This window comes from Protopterus annectens, chromosome 1.part2 (genome assembly GCF_019279795.1).
Source record: "Protopterus annectens isolate FY-2018-M chromosome 1.part2, PAN1.0, whole genome shotgun sequence".
NCBI lineage: Eukaryota > Metazoa > Chordata > Ceratodontiformes > Protopteridae > Protopterus > Protopterus annectens.
The window spans coordinates 730,601,125-730,614,595 of record NC_056727.1 but is presented as its reverse complement, the minus strand read 5'-3'; the positions used below and the strand labels follow the sequence as shown (position 1 = coordinate 730,614,595).

At 38.0% G+C, this 13,471-nt stretch overlaps 1 protein-coding gene across 2 annotated transcripts in view; it reads left to right on the top strand.

Moving 5' to 3' along the window:
• Positions 1-13,471, top strand: part of NVL (nuclear VCP like) — a 1,985,423-nt gene that overhangs the window by 814,607 nt on the left and 1,157,345 nt on the right. The window lies entirely within an intron of this gene.

The window sequence follows — 13,471 nt, the reverse complement described above, 5'->3', positions numbered from 1 at the left end:
TGTTTATTTCACTGTATGTTTTATAAGCAGTATATATATTGCCTACCTTCTTGGGGGCACCTGACATTTGGGGCAAGAAAAACTGAAGAAAATGGCGTCTGCTGCATCTTGTATACCCCTGGCGCACTGACGTCAGGGAAGAGGTGACAGCAACCGACGCCGGACCAGGACTTTGGAATTCAGGCCGACTGAGGGTAGCCTGCCAGCAGGATAACCCAAGTGTAATGACTGCAACAGTGAATACACTCGAACATCTACATTTATGGTCGGTACACAACTGTACTTTTCTGTTAGAATGTACATGTGAAATGCCTTCTATTGTTGTAAGTTTCTGTGCAGGTGTTAGATTGCTAAATAATGCAGTTTGTGGCCTGAGAACTCAGACCAGGTGTTAAGATGATGCAATATGAATACTGGGAAAAACCTAAGTATAAAAAAAATGATGTAATTTGGGAGGGCCTTGGAGGCATGTTTGTTAGTAATGTTTAAAAACTATTTCTCACAAGAGACTGAAGCATTTTGATCTTGATATCCAACTTATCAGCACTCTGCCTTGTTCTCACATGTAAGTTTTAGCACTGTGATTTCTTGTAGGAATATTTAAGGCTAGTAAAGATTAATTAGGCATTTTTCTTTGAAATCAGACCTGTCCTACTATATTATTTTAAGTTTCTGTGTGATCCCTGAACTCTTAGATATCTCTGTGGTGTAGTAGTTTTGTCTTGTGTTTTAAGTATTTATTATTAAATATTTTTAAAACCTTCTACCTGTGGCTGGTTTGTGTAGAGATAAGCTCTAGAGTACATTGCATATTTATAGAGTTTATTGTAATAGGCCACTCTAATAAGCCTTAGACTTTATAGTCACATTACCAATTGGATAACAATATTGCACAGTAATAATTGGAACCCTTTTAAGGGCCTTTTAGTAGCTGATATTATTAGCTGGGTGGTGGCAGGGATTACTACCGTATGGTCTGCGTAAAGTGGCACAGCTGGAGAATCTGTGTCAGCCTTTCCCAGGAGTGTCTGTGAAGTTGTATAAATACTTATCTCAAAGTGTGTGTGTGTGTGCGTGTGTGTGCGTGTGTGTGTGTGTGTGTGTGTGTGTGTGTGTGTGTGTGTGTGTGTGTGTGTGTGTGTGTGTGTGTGTGTGTGCTGTGTCAGCTACTTGGCAGGGACACGAAGCACTGGTTGGACAGAGAGGGTACTGGAGGTTCTAGCTTGCCCAGCTAGGCTGAGACTTGGACCCTATAGCTGTACCAGTGGGGAGTCTTATTGGGGACCTGGTGAGTAAGGGAGCAACAAGCCCCAGACTGACTGTGATCTCTGTGTGCACTTAAGGGAAATTGTAGTGTGTGTATTAGTTATCCTTTTCTCTTCTATGAGACAACCTCCCTGGTGTTAGTGGTGAGGATTGAGGCTCCTTGGTTGCTGGGCCAGGGCACGGTCGCCACAGCAACCATCCTGATAACTCTGCTTGCACATCTCTAATGTATACAGATAATTTAATCATCTCTGGGTCAAGCCAGTCTACTACTTATTTTACCCTCAGCTGAAGGATCGTTTAGCAGACTTTTCTTGATAGTTTTCTGAGACGTTGTGTAGTATAAACTGTTAAGATTAAAGCTCTGCTGTCCGGTGCTGCTATAGGGGGATGTTTGTTCCAGCACTTTGGAGCATCTATTCACCTTCTAAGTATTTACTTGATACAGTGTAGTTCTTCACATTCTTGCAGGTTTTTGCTTGATCGCTTCTTTTTGTTGAGTAGGAACAACATAAGATACCATGGAGAATATGTCTATCCTAAAGTATTTTTATTGTGGTCAGGAATTCTGGAGAGAATCAGTCTGTCCTTTTGAGTGGTACTTCTTTTTCAGTGTCATGTTTTTGCTAAGCTGTTCAGTGAGCTACAACATTAATACAAAATGCCATTTTATTATGGCAGTATCACATTTGTTATCTTCTTTAAAGGTGGCTACTAACCATCAATGTTAAAACACTTCTGGCATAAGATTTCATCAGTGTTTCTTTTTTCATTCCAAATAGTCTAACTCAGAACTTTACCTGCACCGTTTTTCTTAGTTACTTTCATCTTCTCACTGTGGTACAATAAGAATAAAAACATTTTAAATGTGAACATTGCTGAGGCTTAAAGGAATGAGCTAATTAAACAGTAGAATATATTGCCTTACAATCAGCAATATTCAAATTTTTGTGATGTAACAGAAGAACATTTTCAAATCTGACACTGTGAAGGAAGTTGTTATGCTTAGTCATAGCTAAAATGGCCATCATCCACCAGTCTGCTTTTCTGCTTAAAATAATTAAAAATAATTTTTTTTTACTAAGTTTTGGAATGGGTCACCTCCTTAAAAGGTCATTTATAGAATAGAGTAGCTGTTGCACTCACTAGCTCAGCTTCAGTAACATGGGAAAGATCTGTAGAAGTAGGTGGCATTGTGATAAAAGAGCACATATCAGGAGACCTATGAACTGGGTTAACTGTTGGGAAATTCTTTCCTGCAGTCTGTTTTTCCACCGTTATTTTTTTCCAGCTTAAGGGTTCCCTGTTCTTCCTGCTGGTAGACCCGTGGCACCATGCACCTGACTGGAATAGTGTACATAGCCACTATACCCATCAGTTTTTTCTGCTCTTCACGTTTCAGATCTGTGTCCTGATATTTGTAGTGTAAAGGTTCCTGCTTTCTATGCGTAGAAAGTACAAACTGTTTAAACTAGTTAACTGTTTGTGACTGCCAGATTAGAAGCCAAGCTTTGCTGCTTTGTGGAGAAGCATGATGTCAGCCAGGCACTGGCGATATTTTAATCCATTGAGTAGGTAAATGGGGCAGGCTATAGTTGTACATTACATCTTGCAAGATGGTGTGTGTCAGTACTATTCTCTTCACATATTGTTAGGTGGGTCTCGCCTGTCCCTATGTGATCTTCGGTTAGTGCTAGAGAACTGTGAGAAGGTAAAAACTGTTGAGGGAAGAGTGACTGCGTCCTACAGGAGGTAAATCCTTCATGGAGACAGTCCATTACTTCTTATGTGTCAAGATAATAGGAGGCTTTTGTGAGGTTCACCCCAAGCAGCCATTTTGGGAGAACATCCTGGGGTGTCAACCTGTGGAACAGTCCCTCAGATTACCTGATGCATGTATTATTGCAACAGTGGAGTCCAAAGACTATTTTCTGTTTGGTCTAGCAGAACTCGGAGGCACAGGTTGTGGAGAGTCCACTGGATTATCTTATGTTATCAAGGATCACAAATGAATAATGTTTTGACATTAGACAGTTGTTGACACACACTGATGGGTTTTGACCTCAGAGATGCTGGAGCACTACAAACGAAAAGGTGAATGGCAATGTTCAAATTCTTCAAAAAACAAAATACAAACAGCAAACCAAGAGCCACTCTCACCTGACCTTGTAAACAACTTGCAAACAAAGAAAAACAAATCGCCGCACAATCGTTGGAAATGGCACTTTAATAAACTTCACAGTTTAAAAACTCTCTTTCCCCTACTCCCCATTTCCGTAGGTGTACCCCAAGGTTCTATTCTCGGTCCACTTCTCTTCATCATATTCACAAACAACCTTAGTACAGCAACCCAACATGCCTCCATAATACAGTATGCGGATGATGCTACCCTTATCTGCTCAGCTCCCTCACCTTAAGAACTCCAACTAAAAATGCAATCTTCTTTTCAGGACATTGAAACTTACCTCTCCCAACACCAACTAATTTTAAATCCCAACAAAACCAAAATCATACTTTTTAGTACCAAAAAAACCCAAGTCTTCCCAGGTCCCACTATCAATCACCTCTGCAAATGGTACCAAAATTGCCCCCACTAACCACACAAACCTTTAGGTGTCACCATAGATGACAACCTCAAATTTGGCATACATATTGCCCAAACCATCAAAAAAGTCGACATCAAACTAGGTACCGTATACAGAGCCAAGCCACTCCTAACTCCCAATGCCAGGCTAGCCATTGCTCGCACACACCTTCTATCTACCCCTCTTTATGGCTCTCTCATATTTACTAACCCTCGTAAATCTGACCTCAACAATCTAGAATCTTGTTACCATAAAATTGTTAAATTTGCCACTAATCACCCACACATCCCACCACTGCTCAGCTCTTTCAACATTAAACTGGCTAGAGCTTCCCAACCTTCTGTCTCTCAATCAACTATCATTAGCCCACAAGATAATCTACCACCCCAACAACTGCCCTGTCATCTCTTTTTTAGTTCAACTTAATACTAATAGCAGATGCCTTAGATCTTCCAACAAACTCCTACTAAAAGTATCCAGCTCCCACAACCAACATGGCGACTCCCTCTATTGACACAGAATAACCAGACTCTGGAACACCCTTCCAGACAGTATAACAAAAACTCCAGTACATTACCAGTTCAAATCACTCCTAAAGGAACACCTTACCAGTCACTGGCTGTGCTCGTGCCTCTCCCCTGGTTAATCTACTTCCCCACCAGTAGTTTTCCTTTCGCACCAGACCATCTAATGCCCCCTTTTGTAAAATTTAACTTTTATACTGTCTACTCTTTAATCTGTACAGTCCTACTTGATTGTATCATGTTTACTGCTACTGGGTTGTCCCTGCAACTGTAATTGTATAGTTCTAATGATTGTATTATATTTACTGCTACTTGTTTGTGTTGTACTATTATGGAGTTTTCCCCCTGGGTCTCCGCTAGTTAAAGAGACCTTGATCTGTACTGTTTCTAGATACTGTAAAATAATTCTGTTGTAATAATGTCTACTGATACTGTTACTATGTTTTTGTTTATTGTCATATATTACTGTGGAGCTTTTCTCCCCAGGTCTCAGCTGAAAACAGGCCACTGACCTAGTCGGACAACAAATGTAATAACTAAATAAAATAATAAAAAATGACCAAGCGCTTTCGCCTACTTTTCTCTTAGGCATCATCAGAATCTAACAAACACAGTAATACAGACAGCATTTATAGGAAGTATTTGCACACGTACGTTCCTGCTCATTCATTGTTTTCCATAAACAAAACAATTTGAACAATACTTAGTGCAAAAAATTAGTCCCTGTAGCTTAATGATGACCACAATGTATAAACATGTTAAAAAACATATATGTTCTGTCAGCCAAAAAAATAAATAAAAAGCATGACAAAAATGAGAAAAAATATAAAAAACTACTATATAATAAGTATAATAAAAAATAAATGATAAATACAAACAGCAATTGCTATCAGTCACGTATAAGTAACCCAGCAGACTGACTCGCAAAAAACTTCCAGAAAAAAAGCACAGACCACTGTTTGTAAGCTGCTAAGTGCTTTTGTTCAATTTATTTGAACTTCGTCAGAGCTAGTACAAACAGTTTAAAAACAGTACCTATATATAAAACCTTCAAGTAGTTAACAATTAGAATAATTAAACATGTGACATGATTAATCTTCCTAATACTGTAAAGAAGCATATTTTAGAGTAATACCTACTACTTAAAAAATTAAATATGTACAGACTTTATTAATATTTATACTTTCATTCAAACCTGGACTCTTGTATGCCTGCAACTTGATTTGCCAATCAACTTCTTTAACTTCTAAGTTGTTTAAATCCCCACCATATAAACAGTTAACTACATGATCAAGGACAAAGAAAGAAAGCTTACAAAATACTTGGCGATAAACAGCATGTTTGCCTAATGCATTTGTAAAATCTTTTTTTTTTTTTTACAGCCAAAAACATACTCCTAAATTCTCTTTGATAACTTTCTTGTGGTTTTGCTTATGTAAAAGCTGTCACAGGACTAGTAGGTAGCAAGGTAAACATCCATAACCGACTGTATTATTTATGAAGTTTGATATTCTGAACAGGCATGCCATTTTTGGGTGCTCTACATTAAGGAAGTCAAAAAGTAACAGGTTAATTTCTCTTTGATGTAAAAGGTTTAATAACTCCATATCAATCCTTTTAAAGCTGTAATTAACGACATTAACAGAAACTCATTCGTAAGAGTTAGAATCACTTAAAATGTCTTTTAAGTTTTCTTATTGTAATCATTTATATTCATTAAAACAATTCCACAACCTTTATCTGCCTTCAAAATACACCACCCATGTTCATTTCTAAGTTCAGACATGTCCTTTCTTTCATTAATACTCAATTTATAAAAATTTTTCGGTACTTATGTATGATCACAACCAGATTTTTGCTGTAATGCTGATTGCTTCTGTTTAGGTCAAGAAGTAGCAATACAGTATTATGTAGGTTAGAGACGTGTTCTGTAATGTTTTTGTAGTTTCAGGAGGTTTAGCATTGAAATAGCTAAAAAAATAAGGTTTGAAAATAGGTTTCCCCTTTACTGCCAGCATCTCATGTCAGTTGAGCAAGTCCCATTCTACTTCAAATGCGTCCCTTTCACATGCTCTCGGTAAAGGAGGAAATCTGTTTTCAAACCTTTATTATTTTATCAGTGATAAACATACCTAAGAGTACAAAAATACTTTAATTCACCCAAAAAGAACAAGGTAACGCTGAGAAATAATCCTTCGCCACAAGAACTGCAGTAAAAGTAATCCTTTCCACAGTATGAAAGCACCTAATATGTTGTTTAAACTCTGCATGTGTATAATATCGTACGGTAGCTCCCACACTCCTTTCAGCCCAACATATGTACACATGCAACCACTGCGATCGCTGAAATCAGTGCTTGATGTCTTTAAAGGACGCTACCCACAAATCTTAAAATTATAAAGTCTTAATAGTTTTTAAAACCACCACCAATATCCCAGCAAACTTTCTGACAGTCTACCCTTCCATATTACACTTCAGTGATGCTGTTTTAGTAAAAGTCAAGAAAGTAAAAGATGTCGCAAAATCTGGTTGCGATAATATGCAAGTACCATTTTTTTCTTAACTGGATTGGCAACAATTTCTGTTATATCTTAGGTTCATAGGTAGGTACTAGGCTATCAGCCCTAGGGCCTATAGAAGCCCAGCCAAAAAGGTACCTTGGCTTTTGCCACCCAAGAAAATTATTTTCCTGTGCCACTGTCGAGCAGAGCCACAGAAGTGATTCTCGGGGTGAATTTCCTATTTCCCATCCAGTCATCAAGATTTTTCTTGAATAGTACTAATGAGGGTCTTTGTTTGATATAGATAGGTAGTTTATTCCAGAGTATGGTAAGTCTCTGGGACAGGAATCTATCCCTCCGGCATGTTCTGTTTATTGTGGTGACAAGGGTAGCAAGTCTCTAAGAACACTTATAAAGTAAGATTTAAGATAGGGTTAAAAGTGCTTCTTTTATCAACAAAATGTTCAACATTATTTAAAATAAAATGCAAGTTTAATTTGCGTACATAATATTTAAAATCTTTTAAAACTGTAACCAAATTTGATCTGTATTGAGGATTTCAAGATAAACTCTTTTTAAAAACTTCTGTATGGAAAGAATTCAAATCAAAACTGTTTAAATTGATTACAGCATGTTTAACAGGTAACCTTTATAGCTCTTCCCCTTGGCTTTCTCTTTCCATTTCTCTTTCTGATGTTTGTAATTGTCTTCTCCATTGATATGAGAAATATTTTTAAAAGGGAAAGGGGTGGTTGTAAATACAGGACTAAAATCATGTCTTAAATTGCTGCTAGATGTTTCCGAAATGTTTCCCTGTACATTTATAAAGTTATCAGACTTTCTGTTATGCAAAACTTGACTATTAGTTAATTCACTAGTCCCTATAATAGTTGTAAATTTCTTTTTTGTGCTGTCAAGAAACACTTTAATAGGGTATGCTGTAACATTTTCATGCATTTCAAGATCCCTAATAAGCTTTTTCTTTTTCCTTTGAATAATGGTTGCTGCATGCCTTTCTACTTTTTCAGCAATACCATTATAAAAATGTAAGCAGTTTTTAAAAAACATATTACTTCTGATGTTCTTATACAACTTTACAATACACTCTATCACTGATTCAAGTTTCAACTTATAATCAGAAATTAGACACTTAAGCACATTTAAACCTGTCTCTTTAAAAATCCTAACCAGTTTTTTATATAAATCGTCATTATAACTAACTCTTTTGAGAAATTTAAATAACCGTGACACGAGAGGCACTTGCTTAATTGTTATTCAGTTTTAGATAATAAAAAAATTATATTTCAATTGCCTTAGCTTTTAGAATATCTTTTTCAAGTTCAAAAATTAAGTTTTTACACTGAACAAAATAAATTGTTTGTTCAGTCTCAATACTACCTTTATAAATAGAAGTGACTAATAAAGTATTAGTATTAATGTCTAATTCTACAAACAATGCTGAACTGTTCTGTTTTTCATTTGTCCATTGATTGTTTTGACTTGTTTCACCCAAAACACAAGCACCGGCTGATTTAGATGCTTGAAAAGAAGCTGAAGCTAACTCACAAGTTCCAGAAGCTTTGTTCATCTGTAGAACACCTTGTAGCTGGGTGACCAGACTGGAAAGGCTTGTTGTCAGATTGATTAGTTCATATGGTACAGGTTGCATAGTAAGGTTTAAGTTCTCACAATTTTCTTCATTGAAAAAAAATGGTGCATTCCACATGACAGCCTTTTTTAAATATTAGGTGTTGCTCTTAAATTCTTAACTATATTTGTTTCTTTAAACTATTAGGTGGATTAAATAATGAAGTCACATGTTTAATTATTCTACTTGATTACTTAAAATTCATATATATATATATATATATATATATATATATATATATATATATAGTTCTTAAACTGTCTGTACTAGCTCTGATGAAGTTCAAATAAATTGAACGAAAGAACTTAGCAGCTTACAAACAGTGGTTTGTGCTTTTTTCTGGATTTTTTTTACATGTCAATCTTCGGGGTTACATATTTGACCACTTGATATCAGCACTTGCTGTTTGTGTTTTAGATGCTGGAGCACTCTTTCAGGGATCTTTGTTTGATATGATCACCAGGCCCTGTGCAGGCTTGTCGTATCCCAACATTTTATGTGAATGAGTCCCAGAGCACAGGCAGCCCATCATTTCTCATGCTAAGATGTTCAGTTAGTATGTCCATTGTTCATTTGTAAGATGAGATTCTTGAATTCATATTATTTTGGCTTTGATTTTAAATGTGAGATGCAAAAATAGATTTCTTTTATTTTTTTAGTTGTAGGCCTTTAACATTCCATGATTCTAGTTTCTACATTTATCTCTGTAGTGTCCTTGATGTTATAAAACATTTATGGATAGTGTTGTGTATGTTATTCAGGTAAGCTGGTATTTTGTGTGTATTTGATTATGGCACCTCTAGATTCCCGTCCCAACCTACTTGCCTAATCATTACTTCCCTGGACCAAGAATAGTGAAAGGAAAGAGACTTTTTAGTGTACAAATAATATTAATTATTACTTCCCTGGACCAAGAATAGTGTGGGGAAAGAAAGATGTTTTTAGTGTACAAATAATATTTTCCACTTGTAAGTATAATGGAGTATTCTTTATCCATTGTAATTTCCATATGTTTCCCCTTACAGACAATAACAACAACAATGTAAAGAAAGCCTAACATAACAGTTCTAAAAACAACACTTATTACTACTATTTCCTACTCTCTTCATCTGCAAGATACTTGTGAAAACCATTTTACATAAACAGCCAACTAATCTATTTATAAACAATACAACTTTTTAAACATCTTTATACTTATCTAGTATTCTTTGAGCATAAGCAGAAGATTAATAAAATCAGTCTTTAGTACTTTGGAATTTTAACATGTCATTAATACAATATTAAATCCTAATAGTCTTCTAACATACTTTGTGCCATAACTCCATATCTGATTTCCTTTAGTTCGTCAGATGTTTTGCAGCATTGAACACAATCAACATATTTAGTACCCAGAGGTACATTAGTTAGTAAATATTTAACACTCGTAGTGTTAGGAACAGTTTACATTACTTCTGTTTCCACTGTTGGCACATAACCAAGACTAATATTTGAACAGTACACGCTTGCTGCTATGTATGAAATTAACATAAGACTACTGAGAGGTTAAATTAGTGCTCTTGTTGGTAATTTGCAACTTTATACTATAAGGCTTGCCCAGGTCCAGCAGTCTGACAGGTAAAGTTTGAGCAGTTTTTTATCTTTTCGAGGTACCTATTATAAACAGATTGTTAGTTAAACTCTCTCCCTGATTATTACGCCTTTGTAACATAATCAGATTTAAAAGAGCCGCCTCCTGAGCAAGCTTCTTTTGTTGTTGTAAGAAAGAAAAAAATAAAACCGTACCTGTGATGTTATGTTATCTGAGAGGTTTCTCAACAATTAAACCTACAATATGAGATATACTATTTAACACTTTTTCGCTGATGTTTGTGAAATATTGCTAATTCAGGTACAGCAAAGCTTGTTAAAAAATGTATAATTAGTTTATATTTAGTAAATTACTTTTCAAGCTTTCAAGCTAGTGTCAAATGTTACTTAACATTCTTTTTTCTCAGACAGCAAAAGGCTGTTAGAGTTAAGGTATTCTGCAAGTATTACAGAATAAACTTATTCAAACTGATTTTTGATTCAGTACCTTATGATGTTCAAAAAAGCTGAGAATCGTGTCTGAACGTTCTGTTATAATCCTGCTGAAATACTGCTTCTCCGGACCTCCAAAGCTTCATTTCTTCATATTGAAGTTTTTTTTTTTTTTTTTTTTTTTTTTTTTTTACCAGGCCTTGTTTTTCCCTATATTTATGGCCTCAGATTACTTTGTAGGGGGAAGACAATTCATTATAGAGTCCTAGGAGGTGGTAACCTTTAAATTGGTCCCCTAGTGAACAAAAACTGTAATTTTGGTTCCTACTGCAGTATTTTTAGTTCCCTACTCACCTCGTGGTCGGCCACGGCGTTTTAGAGGCCTGGCAAAGCTGGAGGCAGCTTAAATTAGAAGGTCCATCAGGATGCTGACTCTACCTACCCTCTTTCCCCTGTTACTGCCCCAAGGGTTCATGGCAACCCTAGACATAAGGGATCCACATCCCCATAAAACCCACATTCAGGAAATACCTGAGGGTCTTGGCAGGCACATCCCATTTCCAATTCTCTGCCTTGCCCTTTCGGCTCTCCGCTGCACTCAGGGTGTTCACAAAATGTTTGACTCCAGTCATTGCCTATTACAGAACAAAGGGAATCCAACTATTCCCTTACCCAGATGACCTGCTGATTCAGACGGACAACAAGGAGACCCTCTTCCTGTACATTCATCTAGTTCTGTCCCTCCTATCCTATCTAGGATTCCAGATAAATTTCCCAAAATCACACCCGGAGCCAACTCAGGACATTGTCTTCCTGGGGTGCAGATTTCACACAGACCTCATGCAGGCCTATCTGCCCCCACAAAAGGTGGAATCCTTGACAGAACACCTGCTTTGCATCTCTCAAGCAACAGAACTGGCAGCAAGGCATCTTCCTCAGACTTCTGGGTTACATAGCAGCCACCATACCCATGCTACCCTTTGCAAGACTGTATATGAGGAAGTTACAATGGTACCTTCGGTCAGTCTGGACCCAACACTCCCATCCTCTGGAGTACAGGGTCCCCCTTCTCCCTTGCTTGAAACTAGAAATTCAGTGGTCGCTGGTACAAGTGACCAGAAACCCAGGTCTACCTCTTCAACTACCCCTACCCACACAAGTCATGCATAAGGATGCCTTGGGACCTGGGCTGTGGAGCAACTGTAGGGCAAAGAAAAGTGCAGGGCCTGTGGCCATAGCCACACAAACTAGAACACATCAGTGTTCGTGAGATTAGGGCAGTTCTTCTTGCCCTGCGAGCCTACCTTTCTTACTTCCAGAAAGGCCCATTAAAGATTTTCATGGTCCTGTGGTATCTCAGCAAATAGGGAGGGAACATATCATACCTCCTTTGCAGACTAGCTCTGCTGGTTTGGGAACTGGCCACCTCACAGGGAGTATCACTGCAGGTGGTTTACATCCCCTCTCTTCACAACTCCCAGGCAGACTATCTCAGCAGAACCATCACAAACAACGACAAATGGATGCTTCACAGGTATGTCTTCCTGGACCTGGTCCAGCAGTGGGTTATACCTCAAAAAGACCTGTTTTCCTCCTCCATCAACAGGCAAGTTCTTGGATTCTGCACCAGGATACCAGACTGCCAGCACTGGCAACCGGTGCCTTTTCAAGCTGTACTGAAGATATCTCTGAAGACAGTAATTTGTATATCTGGAACTGCGGTTTGATGGCTCAAATAAACGTGATGGACTTCCTATGAGATTCTGACTGCTTCTTTCTTGTCTTCGTCTTTGTGTGTTCAATTTGTTTTTTGGGCAGAATCCATGTTGTCCGACCAAGGGTTGGCATGGGCACGTCTGAGAGTTCATTCCACAGCTGAGTAGTGTGGGTTTGGTTCTGAGTTTGCTGTTTGGAAACAGTAATCTGTGTCTAATACGTGCACTCTCGGGTGCACCACATTTGAAAAGCTCTGTTACACTGCTGTACCACTGCAGCACTGCTTCCAAAGGGCTATTACTAGTGGAATATTTTGGAAGGGGAAATTTCTGTATGCATCCTCCCCCTTCCCATTGATTCAGAAGGTGACAGACCAAAAGTCGTGCTGGTGATTCACTACTGGCCAAAACAGCACTGGTCCCCCCTACTCCTTCAACTGTCCAAGGGCAATCACCACAAGTTGCCCCCGTCAGTGGACCTTCTCACGCTGCACAAGGGATCACAAATGCACCCACAGTGGCAGTCACTGCACCTCACCCTGTGGTTGATAGGATTCTGATCCCCTTCAGACACCTTTACAATGAGGATTTGCTCAATGTCCTGCAGGATGTCAGGAAACCTAACACAAGAAAATCTTACCTTTCAAAATGGAAACAGTTTTCCATATGGTGTCACAAAAGACAACTAGACCCGCTGGCAAGCGAGACCCCTCTAGTCCTGTCCTACCTGTGTGAACTGCTGCAGACAGGTCTAGTCTACTCTTCAGTTATTTATTTATTTATTTACATTTCTTGGCCGGGAAAGTCCGACTGGACACAGGTCCTTTTTCAGCGGAGGCCCGGGGAGAAAAGCTCCATAATAAAAACAACAATTAAAAATAATTAATTACAAGTTACCAGAAGTATAGGTAGGTTTTGTTTAACAGTAGTAGTAAACCGTTATAGTTCAAACTGAAATTAAGTATTTAGTTAAATGGCACAACACTTATATCATTGGTGCCATAAAGACTAGCAAGTATTTTAATAGCTGAGCTAGCAGCTATTACCCTTGAATAACTTTGGCTAAGATTACAGCTGAGATATAGGTTTACAAGCAATGTATTTGGCTGCAATCCAAGGTAGTTAGAGGGGTGGAAGAAAGGGATTAGAGAGGTTTGTTACAGGGCCATGCCCAGTTGTCTGCAATCTCTGCATGTCTTCCTCTGGATCCACC